The sequence below is a fragment of the Eurosta solidaginis genome, chromosome 1 (genome assembly GCF_040869045.1).
Source record: "Eurosta solidaginis isolate ZX-2024a chromosome 1, ASM4086904v1, whole genome shotgun sequence".
In the NCBI taxonomy this organism is placed as follows: Eukaryota; Metazoa; Arthropoda; class Insecta; order Diptera; family Tephritidae; genus Eurosta; species Eurosta solidaginis.
In genome coordinates, this window is record NC_090319.1 from 59,811,606 (window position 1) to 59,829,033 (window position 17,428).

Genomic DNA, 17,428 nt, shown 5'->3' on the forward strand with positions numbered 1-17,428 from the left:
CGGCAATTATTGAAGACTCGCAGCAGTGGTAAATAACTTGCTACAAAACGGGTTGTTCTGAATAGCGGAGGCACGCACCTCTGTTGGTCATAGTGTATAACCTATAGCTGAATCGGTTACAATTAATAGTGGACACACACCGTTTTTCGGTCATAGAAGTGGAGAATGACGCAGAGATAAAACAGAGAGACACATTTCAGTTGCAACTGAGTACAATGCATACCGCAATTTAGCAGTACTAATTTTAGGCGCAAAAATTTCATAATAGATAAAATTACACCTTAAGCAGTCCATATAATGTTTGAGTGCATATATATGTATAAAAACACAGCTATAATGTGAAAATCATACCATTTAGAATTTCACTGCTATTTTCGTGTTCACAACTGTACATACATACATGTTAGCGCGCATACTTGCTACACTACTGTTGCCAATTTGGTCCGTTGGTTCCTTTTTTAAATTTTGGTCTTTTTTAGAAAGTAGCCAGGATTTTGGTACTTTCCTTTCCTTTTCACTGAGGGAAAAATTCAAAATACTGCTCACAAAATTTGCCACACACTCGTTAACTCACATATAATTTTCAATTTACTTCAATGTAATTCTTAATATAAAATTTGCTCAGTCAACAAAATGTAACAGAACAATGACATTTCACCAACGAGATGATTCAGGCGAGGCATTAAAAAGAGATGTGTTGGATCCTTGGGCAAGCACATTGTCATTAAATTTGGTGGAAGACATAGCCTTATCCTAGAAATGTGGAAATGTTATACCTAAATAATTAACGTAGTATTTGTATACTTTTAATATTTCTTTTCTATTTATTAATTTAAACTCAGCTGATGGTATCTATTTTTTGTAGGAAACCAAGGAAAAATCCTAATTTTTTTACATTTCATAACGAAACGACACTCTAGTAAATTGCCGAATTGTTTGTATAACAATAAACTAAAAGAAAAATTTGGCCCGTTTTTGAGATTTGGTCCTTTTTCGATGAATTTTGGTCCCAAATGAAAACATGATGTGGCAACCGTGCTTACTACAAAATGATTTAAGTAATGCGTAAATTTAGTTGCATAAATATGTTGATTGTATATACCTATGTTAACAAAAAAGGAAACGTTTGCTACTGTAACGGTTTATAAAATGCATCTCGCTCTTCTTTCTTTCGAAAATCAGAGAAAAGTTTGTATTTCGATAAGCTTCAAATGGCATGCGCGCAGTACTCCTGCGCTAACGGGTACGCGTGGGGTATGCATATTTTTGTATGTAATTATCATTTAGTACAATTTTTTGATGGTTTCAACTTCTTTGTTGCCGAATTCGATGTTTTATTGTTTCGCGATTTGTTAACTAAAGAGGTTGCTCTGAGGAATTTCTTCAGTTGCAAATAAGAAATAGATTCAAAAAGTTGTGCGTTCTAAATAAATGTGATAAAATATTATTTATTAATAGAGTGAATTTTGTGTTATTTTTATACGAATTTAGTCGACATTTCTTTAAATCGCGAGCGTGAAAAAGTGTATCAAGAAGTAAGTATTTTTTTAATTCATATCGCAACATTTGATTAGAGCACAATGCACTAAACTTTTGTTTTCATCAACATTTTAAGTTGGGTGGTAGTGGTAATAATTTCCAATTTTACAAAAATTGATTGAAAACTATGAAAAAGATTATTATCTTCCTTCCACTTACATACATATTCCTTGCTTGATGTATAACTAGGAATTTTTCACACGCTGCATGTTGTCGTAGGCAGGAACACTTGCAAATGCATTTACTTTAAATTCAATCATTACCTTACCATTTAATAATGTACATAACTGTCGCATTGACATTTCAATATTAGAGCATGAACTCATAATACAAACAGACATGTGTGTACCCACATAATTTTTTTTAGTTGTATATATGTACGTTTACGCGAAATTGCTGCGCATAAAATTTGTCCTATTAAATTTCAATACGCATTATACTCAGATGTAACTGAAATATGTGTTTTTGTTTCACCCTCTAGACTAATTCTATGTAACCCTCTAGACTAATTCTAACAAACGCATGTATGTATACCTACATATGCAGCTACACTGAAACAATAGCCGTGTTTTTTAACACGCGCGTATACGTTTCGTTTGCGCGTGTTAAAAAACGCCTATCTTCGCTTAGATAATGCTTAGGAGACCCATCTAGCGGCTGTGGTAAAACAACTAGCTACAGCAACAGGGTGTACCGAAAAGCGGAGACGCAACGCTCTGATGGCCATAGGGTATAACATATAGCTGAATCAGTTGCGATGAATTGTGGACACACATATAATACATAGAATTAGTGTACAGGGTGAAACAAAGACACATATTTCAGTTACATCTGAGTATAATGCGTATTGAAATTTAGTAGGACAAAATTTATGCGCAGCAATTTCAGAGGTGTATTTATAGTTTGTCTCTTAGCAGTCAATATAAAGTTTAAGCGTAAACGGATATACGCGTGTTAAAAAACACGGCTAATAGCCGTGTTTTTTTATACTCGCGTATACGTTTCGTTTGCGCGTGAAAAAACGCCTATCTTTTCTTAGATAATGCTTAGGAGACCCATCTAGCGGCAGTGGTTAAATAACTAACATAACATCACAGGGTGTACAGAAAAGCGGAGACACAACCCTCTGATGGCCATAGGGTATAACATATAGCTGAATCGGTTGCGATGAATTGTGGACACACAGAGAATACATAGAATTAGTGTAGAGGGTGAAACAAAGACACATATTTCAGCTACATTTGAGTATAATGCGTATTGAAATTTAGTAGGACAAATTTTATGCGCATCAATTTCAGAGGTGTATTTAAAGTTTGTCGCTTAGCAGTCCATATAAAGTTTAAGCGTAAACGTATATAGAAGTAAAAAAACACAGCTATTGTTATATAACTAGAACTAAACTACATTTCTCTTTATATTGAATAAACTATGTCTACAGTGAACCACCAAGAGGCGTAGTTTTATCGTGCTATTTTTCTTTTAATTTAGAGCACAGCTCAGTCCCTGTTTCGAATTTTTTCCGCGGTAAGAAAAAAGCTTCTTTACCCTACAGTAACAGTTAGAACATACCATAATAATGTTCCAAACAAATCTTCAACCTGGCTGTCATTTTCATCCTTATATTCAGAACTCGAAATTTCTTCCTCCAAAAGTAGTTTGATTTGCTCTTGATTCATTTTGATAATTACAGGTACCTTCAAAATAATAAAAAAGGACGTGTGGCACTCGGGGACTGCCAAGGTAAAGCTATTGCATATTATCACTTATGCAATTATAATATTTATGCAACATTTTGTTTTCTTTGATATTAATTCAAGTTTTGTCTTTGATATTAATTCAAGTTACACTTTTTAAGCGTGGTGACCGATAAGAAAACAAATTTTTTACTTTTATTGATTAAATCTAGCGTGCAGGTCATCTGGCATCTGGCGGTTACCAGTGCCATCTACGGCGCAGTAGTGAAGATAGATGTACACCAAAGACAACAACCAATATTCGCATAAATAGATCCAATTTTATGTGATCAGCCTGTTGCTAACACCGAAACTTTTGCTGTTATTAACAGATGTTATTCCATGATTTTATGTACATATATCAGTTACGGTTTTTTTTGATTCAGTCGGCACGCTCAAAGCCCGCGATAAAATTTATGCAATAACTTAAAATCAAAGGGAACAACTATGTACGTAATTACTGTACTAAGTTCAACAGCAACAAAGGCAATTCTGTACAGCGTGTGTGTGTGTGTGTTGGTGTGCATCATCTAGCGTGCAGGTCATCTGGCATCTGGCGGTTACCTGTGCCATCTACAGCGCAGTAGTGAAGATAAATGTACATCAAAGACAACAACCAATATTCGCATAAATAGATCCAATTTTATGTAATCATCTTGTTGCTAACACCGAAACTTTTTCGAAACTTTTCGAACCTTTTCGAACCTTTTTTAACAAATATCCGTTACGGTTTTTTTTTTGATTTAGTCGCCAAGCCCGCGATAAAATCTATGCAATAGCTTAAAATGCACAGCAATGAAGAATTTTGATTTTTAAGGTTTTTTTTCATGACCTACTAAAAAAATGTTCATATGTATACCCTGTCCTACCCAAAAATATCCGCTAAACGTTGTCGATAACAGTTTTTGAAAAAAAAGAATATTTTTTTTCGCGGACATTTTTTGGTCGGACAGGGTATACATGAAAATTTTACAATCAAATGAAGATTTTTTAGTAGGTCATGAAAAAAACTTAAAAATCAAAGTCGAAAAAAAGTAAAAAAAAAAATTATAATTTTCACAGGCTCGAAAATTATTTTTTTTGGGCATGTGTAGTGGAACTTTGTTTTCCTGAGCCCAAATCCTATCGAAAAAACGATGTCGCGCTATCGGTTAATAAATCGACCCAGTATAGTGTACACGTTTAGATACCTCATGTAATAATATAAAAAATTTCCTTTTCGAAAATAGAATTTAATAATTTCTAATAATAAGTTACAATTTATATTAATTATTTTTGTAAAATTAATATTTTACAAGTTATTATTAAATTTTGTTATTTTATTGTTATAAGTGGAAAATGAGCAATGAAGTGTGAAAATAAAATTTATAAAAGAATAGAAATAATTTTTTCATTTGTATCCTATTAGCCGGAGTCATTGGTGCCGTATGTCGTATCGCTGTATCCGTATCCCTAACGTAATCAGCTGTTTATCGTTACGACGGTAAACCAAAACCCAATTAGTTGGCTACGATACGGTTACGACCTTAGTGGCACCAATAATCGATTGCATTGATTCTCATAAGGTTGGTCGAATCAGCTGTTAAAAGGTTACCGATACGGTTACCGATAAAGCACCAATGTCTCCAGCTATTGTCTTACAATAATGGTTTGGTAAAACACAAATACTAGCTACTTACCAAGTGATTAGTACGTTTATTTACGATTGCATATGTTCATATGTATGTATGTGTAGTTACCCTGCAAAAAATGCGATTAGTCTATGATGAATCCGGGTTGAGTCGCAATGGAGTATGTGACCAATGCCTGTTTTGATCTCTTTGTATGAGTTCAACTGTTCCCTTTTGTTTGAGCATGTCCTATGAAGACTAATTATACCAATTTCTACCGAAAGGGATCGATATAACCAGTCCCTTTTGTACCTTTATGCGAACATATGAAGACAAGTCCCTATCGGTTCAACAAGGTCTCAAATAGGCAGCAGTTGCATTTTCGTGGCAGTAACACTATCGAATGGTATGCCAAGCCACCAAATCTATTTGTTGAAAGTTGTTTTCCCCGTTTTTCAAAAAGGTATAACAAATATTATCCCCAAATTTAAGGCACGCGTTAGCTGCATACAATTAGTGAAACAAATTGCCTGCTGCAAGTAAATGTAGGCAAGCTGCTCGGCGTCACGTCATAAATGATTTTGAACTAACACTCCACTTTGAAATAAAAAAAAAAGGATTTTTTGATGAACGTGTAGCGCGTATTATACCGTCGCCCGCTTAGCAGAAGCATGAATGTGCCAAAATTAAATTGCTGGGAAATCGAGTTTCAAAGTTTATTGCTCTCTCAAATTTAGAAGAATTAGTTTCTAATGTAAAAACGTATCTACATATATATTATACTCACAATATGCTCTTTCAACTGAAATAACAGTTCTGCTCGCATCCCTTTTATTCTCCGAGATTTAGCCCATTAATTTTTCTGGCACAACAAAAGTTTTAAAAACTGATTTAATTTTTTTTAACACAGCTATTCAAAAAAATTAAAAAATGTAGTCGGATCAGGTAATGCGGCTCATGTTTTCTATGAATTTTGATGCGCTGAGTCCGAATACGCTATAAGAATTGGCCCAACTGGTAAATTACCCTTTTTTCGGATAGCGTTGTGCCGAATCCCATTTTTTAATTATTATAGAAATAATTAAATATTTAAAATAATTAGAATTATTAGTAAAAATTAATGAATGAATGTGTGCTGTTCTTACCTTAATTTCAAAAATTGTTGAGCCATATCAACGAATGTGTCATACAAACAGGAACAGCATTACTTTGTGGTCATCGATAAACATGAATATACCACATTTTTCTGACCCAATTTTGTGTGATTGATTTATACATTCGTGAAAACGGCATAAATTATTGGGGTTTCCATGTAAGGTAGGAAGCTGTAGATTTAAGTAGAACCTAGAGAGTCTAAAGGGTAATCCAAAGAGGCCTCTAACACAAAATCGGAAAAATTTGACATTCATGCTTCAGGCTAGCGAGCGACGATGTAATATTTTCGAAAATATTTTAGGGGAATATAGTACGTAATATTTGCTCATACTCATGATGAATCGTGTATCCTTTCTATTTTTCTGATTTATTTAAAAAAAGTACAACATACTTCATACTTAATTTTTCAGTTAGATAATATCAGTTAAACGGAGCCAATTTTGTTTGTCAAAAATAAAAGGCTTGGTCGGATAAAGATTTAAAGTATTAATCCTATATTTAAAAATTTGGAACCAACCGATTGGTCCTAATGTCGACAATTTGAAAATATATAGTTAGTTTAAGTTTTTTTGCGGTATTAAATTGCCAATAAATGTAATATCAATTATCCAAGTCGTTCGGAAGTCGTAGGTCGTGTTTTCACGAAGTGTCTGCTGGCTTCAGCCTTAAGCTAGCAGACACTCCCGTTTCTCGGAACCGGACGCAGCTTTAAATTTTTTTTTGCGGTACTAAATTGCCAATAAATGTAATATCAATTATCCAAGTCGTTCGGAAGTCGTAGGTCGTGTTTTCACGAAGTGTCTGCTGGCTTGAGTCTTAAGCTAGCAGACACTCCCGTTTCTCGGAACCGGACGCAGCTTTAAATTTTTTTTTGCGGTACTAAATTGCCAATAAATGTAATATCAATTATCCAAGTCGTTCGGAAGTCGTAGGTCGTGTTTTCACGAAGTGTCTGCTGGCTTGAGTCTTAAGCTAGCAGACACTCCCGTTTCTCGGAACCGGACGCAGCTTTAAATTTTTTTTGCGGTACTAAATTGCCAATAAATGTAATATCAATTATCCAAGTGGTTCGGAAGTCGTGGGTCGTGTTTTTACGAAGTGTCTGCTGGCTTGAGTCTTAAGCTAGCAGACACTCCCGTTTCTCGGAACCGGACGCAGCTTTAAATTTTTTTTTGCGGTACTAAATTGCCAATAAATGTAATATCAATTATCCAAGTCGTTCGGAAGTCGTAGGTCGTGTTTTCACGAAGTGTCTGCTGGCTTGAGTCTTAAGCTAGCAGACACTCCCGTTTCTCGGAACCGGACGCAGCTTTAAATTTTTTTTTGCGGTACTAAATTGCCAATAAATGTAATATCAATTATCCAAGTCGTTCGGAAGTCGTAGGTCGTGTTTTCACGAAGTGTCTGCTGGCTTGAGTCTTAAGCTAGCAGACACTCCCGTTTCTCGGAACCGGACGCAGCTTTAAATTTTTTTTTGCGGTACTAAATTGCCAATAAATGTAATATCAATTATCCAAGTCGTTCGGAAGTCGTAGGTCGTGTTTTCACGAAGTGTCTGCTGGCTTGAGTCTTAAGCTAGCAGACACTCCCGTTTCTCGGAACCGGACGCAGCTTTAAATTTTTTTTTGCGGTGCTAAATTACCAATAAATGTAATATCAATTATCCAAGTCGTTCGGAAGTCGTAGGTCCTGTTTTCACGAAGTGTCTGCTGGCTTGAGTCTTAAGCTAGCAGACACTCCCGTTTCTCGGAACCGGACGCAGCTTTAAATTTTTTTTTGCGGTATTAAATTGCCAATAAATGAGGTATAAATTATTTAATATATAATATTGTTGTTTGCTATAGTGTGTCTGCCACCTTAATAGGACCTCGACTCTGTCTATTACTAGCTACCTCACCCAGGCTGCCCCCCGAAGTTGTTGTTGTTGTTGTAGCGATAAGGTTGCTCCCCGAAGGCTTTGGGGAGTGTTATCGATGTGATGGTCTTTTGCCGTATACAGAGCCGGTACGAAACGGTAACACAGCTCCATTAAGGTGCTAGCTCGACCATATCGGGAACGATTTATATGGCCACATTAAATCTTCAGGCCATTCCTCCCTCCCCACCCCCAAGTTCCTTGAGGAGCTTGGGGTCGCCAGAGCCTCGTCTGTTAGTGAAACGGGATTCGCCGCTCGAAGGTGAGGTTGACAATTGGGTTTAGAGAAGCTATATATTGCGCTGGCAACCTGAAAATGTTGCGCTACACAACCCCTTGAATCTGGTATTTTAGTCGCCTCTTACGACAGGCATACCTACCGCGGGTATATCCTAACCCCCTAACCCGCTGAGGGTAGTTCCCGAAGATTGGCCGTATGTGGGTGTGTCGGATTCAACTTCCCTCCATCGGCCAATCTACTCAGCTCTGCAATTGAATTTAAAACTTTTAGCTCATCCGTCCTATCACATTTTTTTTCTGTTTTGGCAATCCATACTTAATGGAGGCGCATCGTCTCCTACCTGTCCCGAATGCCACGACAGTAATGCTTTGAATGACTCGCGACTTACCGTAACTGTCACTCTTGCCTTCGTCCGTCCTGTTCTCTCCTAAATTAGTTTCTTCATCTGTTGTATTTTTATTTTGTTTCCATTCGTTTTGTATTACTCAGTTGTCCCTCTCCCCTGTACGGCGCGTAGCCGCAGATAAACGATGTGTCGCAGAAACTCGCTAAGGTGCTAATGGTGTATCCGCTCTCATTCACGACACTCACTCACTTATGAAAGACAGTTCCACTACCAGCCACCCCCACGAATATGCATTTTGTATTATTCACATGGCCACAGTAGTACAAATTAAGAGACACGATTGACTGCAGGTCTTGTCCAGTCCATCGCTTTCCTGTAAGGCACTGACATCAGCGCTTACGAGGCCAGCTATCAATCGGGCATCGATAGCTCCCACATTAAGAGTAGGACATTGGATGTTCATGCCTGTAATCTAGACTTTTTCGCAGTCATAAGAGTAGAAAGTTTTTATTCTAAACTGTTTTTTGACTCTTAGAACTTCACTATTAGGCGCATTTGCTTTTATTGAAAGGAGACAGTTCGCTGATTAAGTAGTTACTCTTTGGATGCATACGAGTTGCGACTAGCAGACATGATTGCATGTTATGTAGAACCTTGTTTGGAGAGGATAGTCGTATTCGTCTGAGAAAAATGATACAGCTGCTGACAAATAATATTTCACGGGTAGGTGCACACATGCAATGCGGGGCTAAGTAAATGTGCCTATGTAGGTATGTATGTATTTACATTACCAGATGAATTAAAACATTCGCAAATACGATTGGGAAGATTATTCTTTGTGTACATCAAAGTGAATTATATTGTACTTATTATGACCACTATCTGATGCACGTTGCATGCATGTAAACCGTGCAAAGGTAGCGTTAAAACAATAATATGATATTTACTATACACGTTAGATAGGTTCCTCTATTGTAAAATGTATTCAACCGGGCAGGCAACGGTGTTCTTATCTAATATAAAATTTTCTGCCAATATTGCATTAATATAAGTGGGTATTGTCATGCACGAGGACTATACAAGACAAAGTACCTGTTGTCATAAAAGAAGGTATCCGTGTACTTGCACCCTGGCAGAAATTAAATAACCCACTAAATCCTCTCAGAACATCGGGCGGTCTTATACGAATAACAAATGTAATAAACAATTACAGTATTAAAAACAAAGTTGTGTGTGAGTAACGCAGTTCTGTTCATCGCGTCACATTTCTCCTCTATGGTAAGTGAATATTGAACTCCAATTGAGGCGCTCAAATTGAAAGCAATTACTGACTATTGGTGAATGTTTCCAATAGCAAATGAGTACAGCAGTGGATCAAATGATTGTTTCAAGTATAGCTGATGTACTCATAGAGACAGACTGGCTAATCATACTGTAATACCCTTAAACTCTGAGCCTCTGCGCCCCGCTATGCCGATGATGTTCGGAAATCGTCAGAAGACATCGCAAAACAGTTCTGATTACGGTGCTCTGAAGTAGTAGTTTTTCATAGCTTTCTTTTTCTTTTAACGATATTTAGACTCGCAGAAAACGATATACGATTATATCAACAAAACTCCCCAAATGTGACCTTATAGTCACAAGCAGAAGAAGCTCAAATCTTGATCCGCCTGTCGAACAGAACTTAGTAGTCATCCTGCTCAAATTGATGTTGTTGTCGCAGTGCCCCACCAATGTGTGCGATCACAATAGCATCAATATCGTCTAACGGAAGTCCAAGCAAACTTGCAATTCCAATAGTATGAGACCAAAGAGACATGACTCTTAGAGGCTAGAGATTATTTATTATGTCCCTGGGAGTCGGAATTTCTTCAATCTGGCTACATAAGAAGACATGCCGTGGCAGCTCTGAGTACGGTGTTTTGATAGACCAACGTTTCTTTACCTTTGCACCAAGTGCTGCCGACAAAAGACTTGAGGACTTTGTTACGGCTCTGGACTTAAGACACAATTGCGGCTGCATGCTCGCCGGATCCCATCTTCAAGTTGTAACTAAGATCCCTGAGGATTTCATCGGTGACAGTTTTAGATTTCGGGAGATGAAACATTTGGAAATACAAGGGAGACAGTCGTTGATATTATAGCAGAGCTAATCGATGGAATGGGCCCGGACCTGTTGCCTTTATCGTGCAGTCATCGACATAGGGCACAATGGTAACTCCCTCTGGTGGATAAGGGAGCTTCAATATCTAAAAGCTAAAGAAACGTGGAGATCTTGTGGCACCCCTTGTTTAATTCTTTTGTTATGTTACCTTCCGAACCGCACCGATGCCTGTCGACCACACAGATTATTTGCAGTCTACCTTTTTAGGCTGGGAGGAAGATTAGACCCGTCCATGTTTTGCAGTAACGTGCTATGATTGGCTGTATCAAATGCTTTTGATAAGTCTAGCGCTACGAGTACTGTTTTATGGTGGGGGGTTTTTTTTAAAATGAAATCGTATGTTTTGTTTTTAATAGAAAACAAATAAGGCAGTTTAATTTTGGACGAATCCGAACATTATATACCCATGTTTCTAATCTTAATATATAAAAAACACGTGCCACAACATTTTTGGCCGCGATGGACTCCTAAACTACTGAACCGATTTTGAATTTTTTTTCCACCCCTGTGTAGTTTGATCTAACTTGAGAGATAGGATAGGTTATATCTCAGTTTATAGTCGCAATATTATTTTATTGCAATTTTTTTTATTTGTTTGTGCGTAATAACAAAATGTTACGTAGTTATACGCAGTGGCACTCATATTTTCAGGTGGTGCGGATATACTTCCGTGTAATTGCTTGGTGTTTAATTAAACAACCTGCTTATCAATAAAAAATATTATAGCGAACGATATCAAGTATAGCACATCCCCAGGCCCGCCGAGTGGGTGTGTGTGTGGGGGGGAGGGGGGTTTTCTGAGGAGGCCCGCGATTAAGAGGTACTATGATATTTGTTTTTAATTCAGGAGAGTCTTTAGTTGTGTAGAGGGTAAGAATGAGAAGAAATTGAGAGCAGAGAAAAAAGAGAAGGAAACGCAGATTGAGAAAGAGATAGAATGAGAATGTAGATAGATGAAGCGAAAAAGACGGAGGGAGGAGTGAATAAAAGGATTAGGAAGAAGTGAAGAGGGGGGCAGGGCAGAGTCAGACGGAAAAAGCTTATTAAAATGTATGCAAATATGTCAAATTTAGAACAGGACAACGTCTGCCGGGTCTTCTAGTCTATAATATAAAAATAAAATAATTAAAAAAAAAATTTTAAGTTAAACGGTTTTATTGAAAACAATACTTACATGAAGTAATAATAATATTAAAAGCTAGAAAATTATTAGGTAGGTCCTAGGTACTAGTCATCACACTCCTCATCAATCTAGGGCGTTGATCAGACAACTAAATAAAAGCGTTGGGCGCGGTAAAGTTCTAAAAATGTGAGGAGTAGCATAAATTGATTAAGGTTCAGTTGGTCTTATATTTATTTATTTATTTAAGTTCAGTCTACAGAATTTAATTCTTACAGACTAGATATAGTACGCAGTTAATCAATTAAAAATAGTGTATAATTTTAATTTAAATATACTTATACTATCATTAAACTCAATGACGCTTGCATAGGTATTGCATAATCTAACGCTCCTAGCAATCGGCTCGTTCATGGCGTAATTAGTAGAGTGGAATGTGTCTACCAATAAGCGATTATTTCTTAAGTTACGAGGCGGGTCATATAAATTGACCAAATTAGATAAGTCGTCACAGTGTATATTATTATTAATGACATTATAAATAAAAAGTATTGAGAAGTATATTCTCCTATCATATATGACTATTAATAGAAATTTTATGCGTCCAACGCTTTTATTTAATTGTCTGATCTGATTGATGAATTGATGAGGAGTGTGATGATTAGTACCTAGGACCTACCTAATTATTTTCTAGCTTTTAATATTATTATTACTTCATGTAAGTATTGTTTTCAATAAAACCGTTTAACTTAAGCATTTTTTTTAATCATTTTATTTTCAAGTTTTTAGTCTTTATTTAATTGCCTATTATTTCTCATTCTATTTAGTTCATTTAGTGATTCATTATTACAAGGACTCTTTCCTGACAATTTGTTACAATTTAAGTCCTCAATACATAATCCTTCCAAAGCCATTACTCGACTCCACGCCACGTATGCTTTTCCTCCTCCAACTCCAAATTATTTCGATGTCACTTCTACTGGACTGTATGTAATATTTGATCCAAATATGAGCCAAATCGTACATCATAGGTCGCTTTCTATTCATATATGTATTATGTGTTCCAAATATGGAACAAATCGGACCACAAGTACGATTTTTTTGAATATCTCGATCTTTGCGCCACCCAGCGGCGATTTTTTTCTCATACGTCGCTTTCTATTCTTGTATGTATTATGTGTTCCAAATATGAGCCAAATCGGACCACAAATACGATTTTTTTAATATCTCGATCTTTGCGCCACCTAGCGGCGATTTTTTTCATAGGTCACTTTTTATTCTTGTATGTATTATGTGTTCCAAATATGAGCCAAATCGGAACACAAATACGATTTTTGTAAATATCTCGATCCTTGCGCCACCTAACGGCGATTTTTTTCTTATTATTGTATTGTCATCGGGTTCTGAACTATATTCCAAGTTTCAAGCTTGTAGCTTATCGGGAAGTTACTTAAATTTCAATTACAAAATTCGTTCACAACGGCCGTGAAGTCAAGCTAAATAAAACCGTTTAATAAGCCGGGTTTTCCTTCCTGACGCTATAACTCCAGAACGCACTACCCGATTTCCACGGTTTTGCATTCGTTGGAAAGGTCTCGGGCTCCGTTAGGTCAGGATCGACGTACAGGGTCTCGAGATATAGGCCAAAACGTGGACCCAGGTACCCATACAATGTGTTTACAGAATATGGATATCAAATGAAAGCTGCTGATGAGTGCTTTATTAGAGGGTAATTTTCATACCCCTGGGTGACTAGGGTCTGGAGATATAGGCCAAAACGTGGACCCGGGTACCCCTGGAATGTGTTTATAAAATATGGATATCAAATGAAAGCTGCTGATGACTGATTTAGTAGATGGTAATTTTCATACCACTGGGTGACTAGGGTCTCGAGATATAGGCCAAAACGTGGACCCGGGTACCCCTGGAATATGTTTATAGAATATGGATATCAAATGAAAGCTGTTGATGAGTGCTTTAGTATAGGGTAATTTTCATACCCCTGGGTGACTAGGGTCTCGAGATATAGGTCAAAACGAATGGAATGTGTTTATAGAATATGGATAACAAATGAAAGCTGCTGATGAGTGCTTTAGTAAAGGGTAATTTTCATACCCCTGGGTGACTAGGGTCTCGAGATATAGGCCGAAACGGGGACCCGAGTACCCCTAGAATGTGTTTATAGAATATGGATAAAAAATGAAAGCTGTTGGTGGGTGATTTAGTGGAGGGTAATTTTCATAATCCTGGGTGACTAGGGTCTCGATATATAGGCCAAAACCTGGGCCCGTGAACGCCTAGATTGTGTTTTTACATTATGGGTATCAAATTGAAGCTGTTGATGATTTCTTTAGTACAGGGTAGTTTTCATACCTATTGGTGACTAGGGTCTCGAGATATAGGCCAAACGTGGGCCCGGATACACCTAGAATGTGTTTTTACATTATGGGTATCAAATCGAAGCTGTTGATGTGTGCTTTAGTACAGAGTAAGTTTTACACCGCTGGGTGACTAGGGTTTCGAGATATAGGCTGAAACGGGGACCCGGGTACCCCTAGAATGTGTTTATAGAATATGGATAAAAAATGAAAGCTTTAGGTGAGTGATTTAGTGGAGGGTAATTTTCATACCCCTGGGTGACTAGGGTCTCGATATATAGGCCAAAACCTGGGCCCGTGAACGCCTAGATAGTGTTTTTACATTATGGGTATCAAATTGAAGCTGTTGATGTGTGCTTTAGTACAGAGTAAGTTTTACACCGCTGGGTGACTAGGGTCTCGAGATATAGGCCAAAAAATGGACCCGGATACCCCTAGAATGTGTGTGTATTATGGATATCAAATGGAAGCCGTTGCTGAGAGCTTTAAAGTTATTTTCATTGTTATATTCGATTTAGTCGCATCAACCTGGAAAAACTGATAAATATGCATGCGAAGCCGAAATAAAGACATGAATCAATAATACTCATATACCTATTTACATACGTCCTATTCGATTTGCCTGAAATTTGGTATATAAATTTGCCTATATTAGTATTTACGATGATTTTTCCGGGAAGTAGACCAGACACGAACTGGGACTGGGCTTAGGACTAGGACTGGGACTGAGACTGAGACTGAGAATCGGAGTGGGACTGGGACTGATACTGGGAATGGGAATGGAACAAAATACATGCCACGATCTGGGACTGGCAATAAGAAATGAAGAATGAGAAAAACTTGAGAGGAGAGAAAAGAGAGAAGGAGAAGCAGACTGAGAAAGAGATAGAATAAGACGAAGATGGAGATAGATGAAAAATAAGGAGGGAGGAGTGAATACAAAGATTAGGAAGAAGTGTGGAGGGGCGAGGGCAGAGTTAGACCGAAAAAGCTTATTACAATGTATGCAGATAGATCAAATTTAGGGCAGAATACCGTCTGCGGGTCTGCTAGTCTTACATATATTTTAAGGATACATTTGAACATTTTTTTATCCGACTTATGGCGTTTAAAAAAATCCCGTTAGAAAAAAGTTCGCAAAAAGGAATCGCCATAAAATATGTACAACGACGGAAATTTGAAGTGAAGCTGGGTCCAAATCTCCTCCGAGGTAAATCGCGTCAGGTATTTTTTTATGGCATCAAAAGTTGTGTGGGGAGATTAACTAAACAGAACTTTCAATAGAACTTATGTCATATAACTACCTGTTGTTGTTATTGTAACAGTGCTTAGCCCCATCTAATAGGTGCAACCACTCACAAATTGCCATCAATATCCTCTAACGGGAGTCCAAGGAAACTTGTAGTTTCAAAAGGGGTGAATCAGAGTGAGTGGTTTGGAGGCGTTGGTTCCACATTGAAATTAAGAAGATGTTGTTGTTGCTGTAGCGGTAAGGACACTCCCCGAAGGTGTCAATTGGGTACACGTTACAAGCAGGACAGACATTATGTATGTCGGGGTTGATTCTGTTACAGTATGTAGATCGAGGGTGAGTTAGAGTGACGCGCGTCTCCCTAGGGAGATTGATTTCCTCTTCTGCGAGTTCAGGATATTTATTTTAGAGCAAGGGGTTGGTCGGGTAATTCCAGGCACAGAGGCCGACACCTTTTTGTGGATATCATGTTCCTGCTTGGCGTTTGTTAAGACCCATAACATCAATATCAGATATCTGACAATTCCTGTTTGCGTTGTAAGTAAAAGAAGAAGATTTAACAGTTGCCAGCAAATCGAAATTTTCGAAGTACAAAATCTTTTAGGTATAGCAAAAAAAGCAGGCTTGGTAAAAATCTGAAATACATATGTAGTTATAAATATTTAACAAATACTTTTGTATTATAATAAAAATGTAGTTAACTTACCGGAAAAACCACTGTTGGTATGTTAATTTGATTTTATAATGTTTTTTGTACTTTTGACCAATAGGTATAAGTATTGCATCTAAGTATACGTTAAGGTATATTGGGAATGTTTGTTTTTGGAATGCTTAAGTTTCGCTTATATTTAAAGAATAAAAGCAAACTTTTGGAATATTAGAACATTCGCTTATGTATGTACATATGTAGGTAGGTATATCGACTACGGCGATGCACAAAATTTGTTAGTTCTTTTCACAATATTCAAACTGTTGCTTATTAATTTTTTTAATTATTTTTTTTTTTAACCAAAAAAAGCATCAACAGCACTACTACTAAAACTGTTGGTAATTGATCAACTGTTTAACGAAAAACATTTCTTTTCAACATAAAGTTAAAATAGAAATGTTGATGAGCAAATGCACGATGAGGCATTTGACGAAATTGTAGCACATAACAAAACGAAAACAAAACAATAAAACTATTGTTATATGGAGGTACGAAAGGCAGTCATAATAAACGAGGAAAAATTTATAAATTCAGTTCCGCGAATTTGTTCCAACGCCTTAACCAAATGTGTATTGTTGTTTATTGCTGCTACGCTTGTTCTCCGCCCGTTGTCGCTAGCATCTACTAACCATAGCAAAACCCGGCTATGTTCCAGTTGGTTCACCCGCTAACCCACCCACTGCGTTTGTAAAGTTATTATCATCTTTTTGCTTATATTTATGTACATACATACATATTAACACAACTACATATACACTTTTGTATGTAGTTTTGTAATTTCACAATGCCTGCCCGCTTTTAAAATTAGATAAATGTGCCTTTTTGTTGTCGATTCAAATATTATTATTTATTATTAAATACACTTTCGATCGCCCTTTTTTCCAATGCCTTTTGCTTTGCAGTTGGCTTAAAAATGTCGACTTTCTTTTATTTTTTTGTTTAATTTTTTGTGGCGCAGTCAACTTTTCTAGCCCATTAATCACACACACACGAACAATAGCATTTTAAATTTGATCAATTTCATGATTATGCAAATGTTTTTACACGAAAAATATATTTCATTTGTTGTTTAGCGTTATTTTTAATTAGTAAATGCTTTTTTAACCATGAAAATGTGAAATTTTTTAGCAGAAAAATGGAATTTTTAACACCTGCAAGCGAGATTCAACAAGTGTTTTGCTGACGACCGAACTGTCTAATTTGTCTAATAAGAATGTCAAACGTTTAACAGAAAAGTCAGAAACATATGATCAAAAGAGCGCCAGA

General features: G+C 36.8%; 2 protein-coding genes across 12 annotated transcripts in view; one reads left to right on the plus strand and one right to left on the minus strand.

The window, feature by feature from the left end:
• The window catches only part of Itpr (Inositol 1,4,5,-trisphosphate receptor), a 148,037-nt gene extending 130,712 nt beyond the window's left edge, over positions 1 to 17,325 (minus strand). For 3 of the 9 annotated variants that reach the window (XM_067791980.1, XM_067791961.1, XM_067792002.1), the window contains exons 1-2: positions 16,904 to 17,325; positions 16,160 to 16,422 (exon numbers count right to left, since the gene is read on the minus strand). The gene's annotated coding sequence lies outside the window, so the exon portion shown is untranslated. Of the gene's footprint in view, positions 1 to 16,159; positions 16,423 to 16,891 lie in introns of all 9 variants that reach the window. The other 6 variants (XM_067791988.1, XM_067791985.1, XM_067791975.1 and 3 more) reach the window with 6 other exon arrangements.
• The window catches only part of Nmdar1 (NMDA receptor 1), a 116,464-nt gene that overhangs the window by 23,676 nt on the left and 75,360 nt on the right, over positions 1 to 17,428 (plus strand). The window lies entirely within an intron of this gene.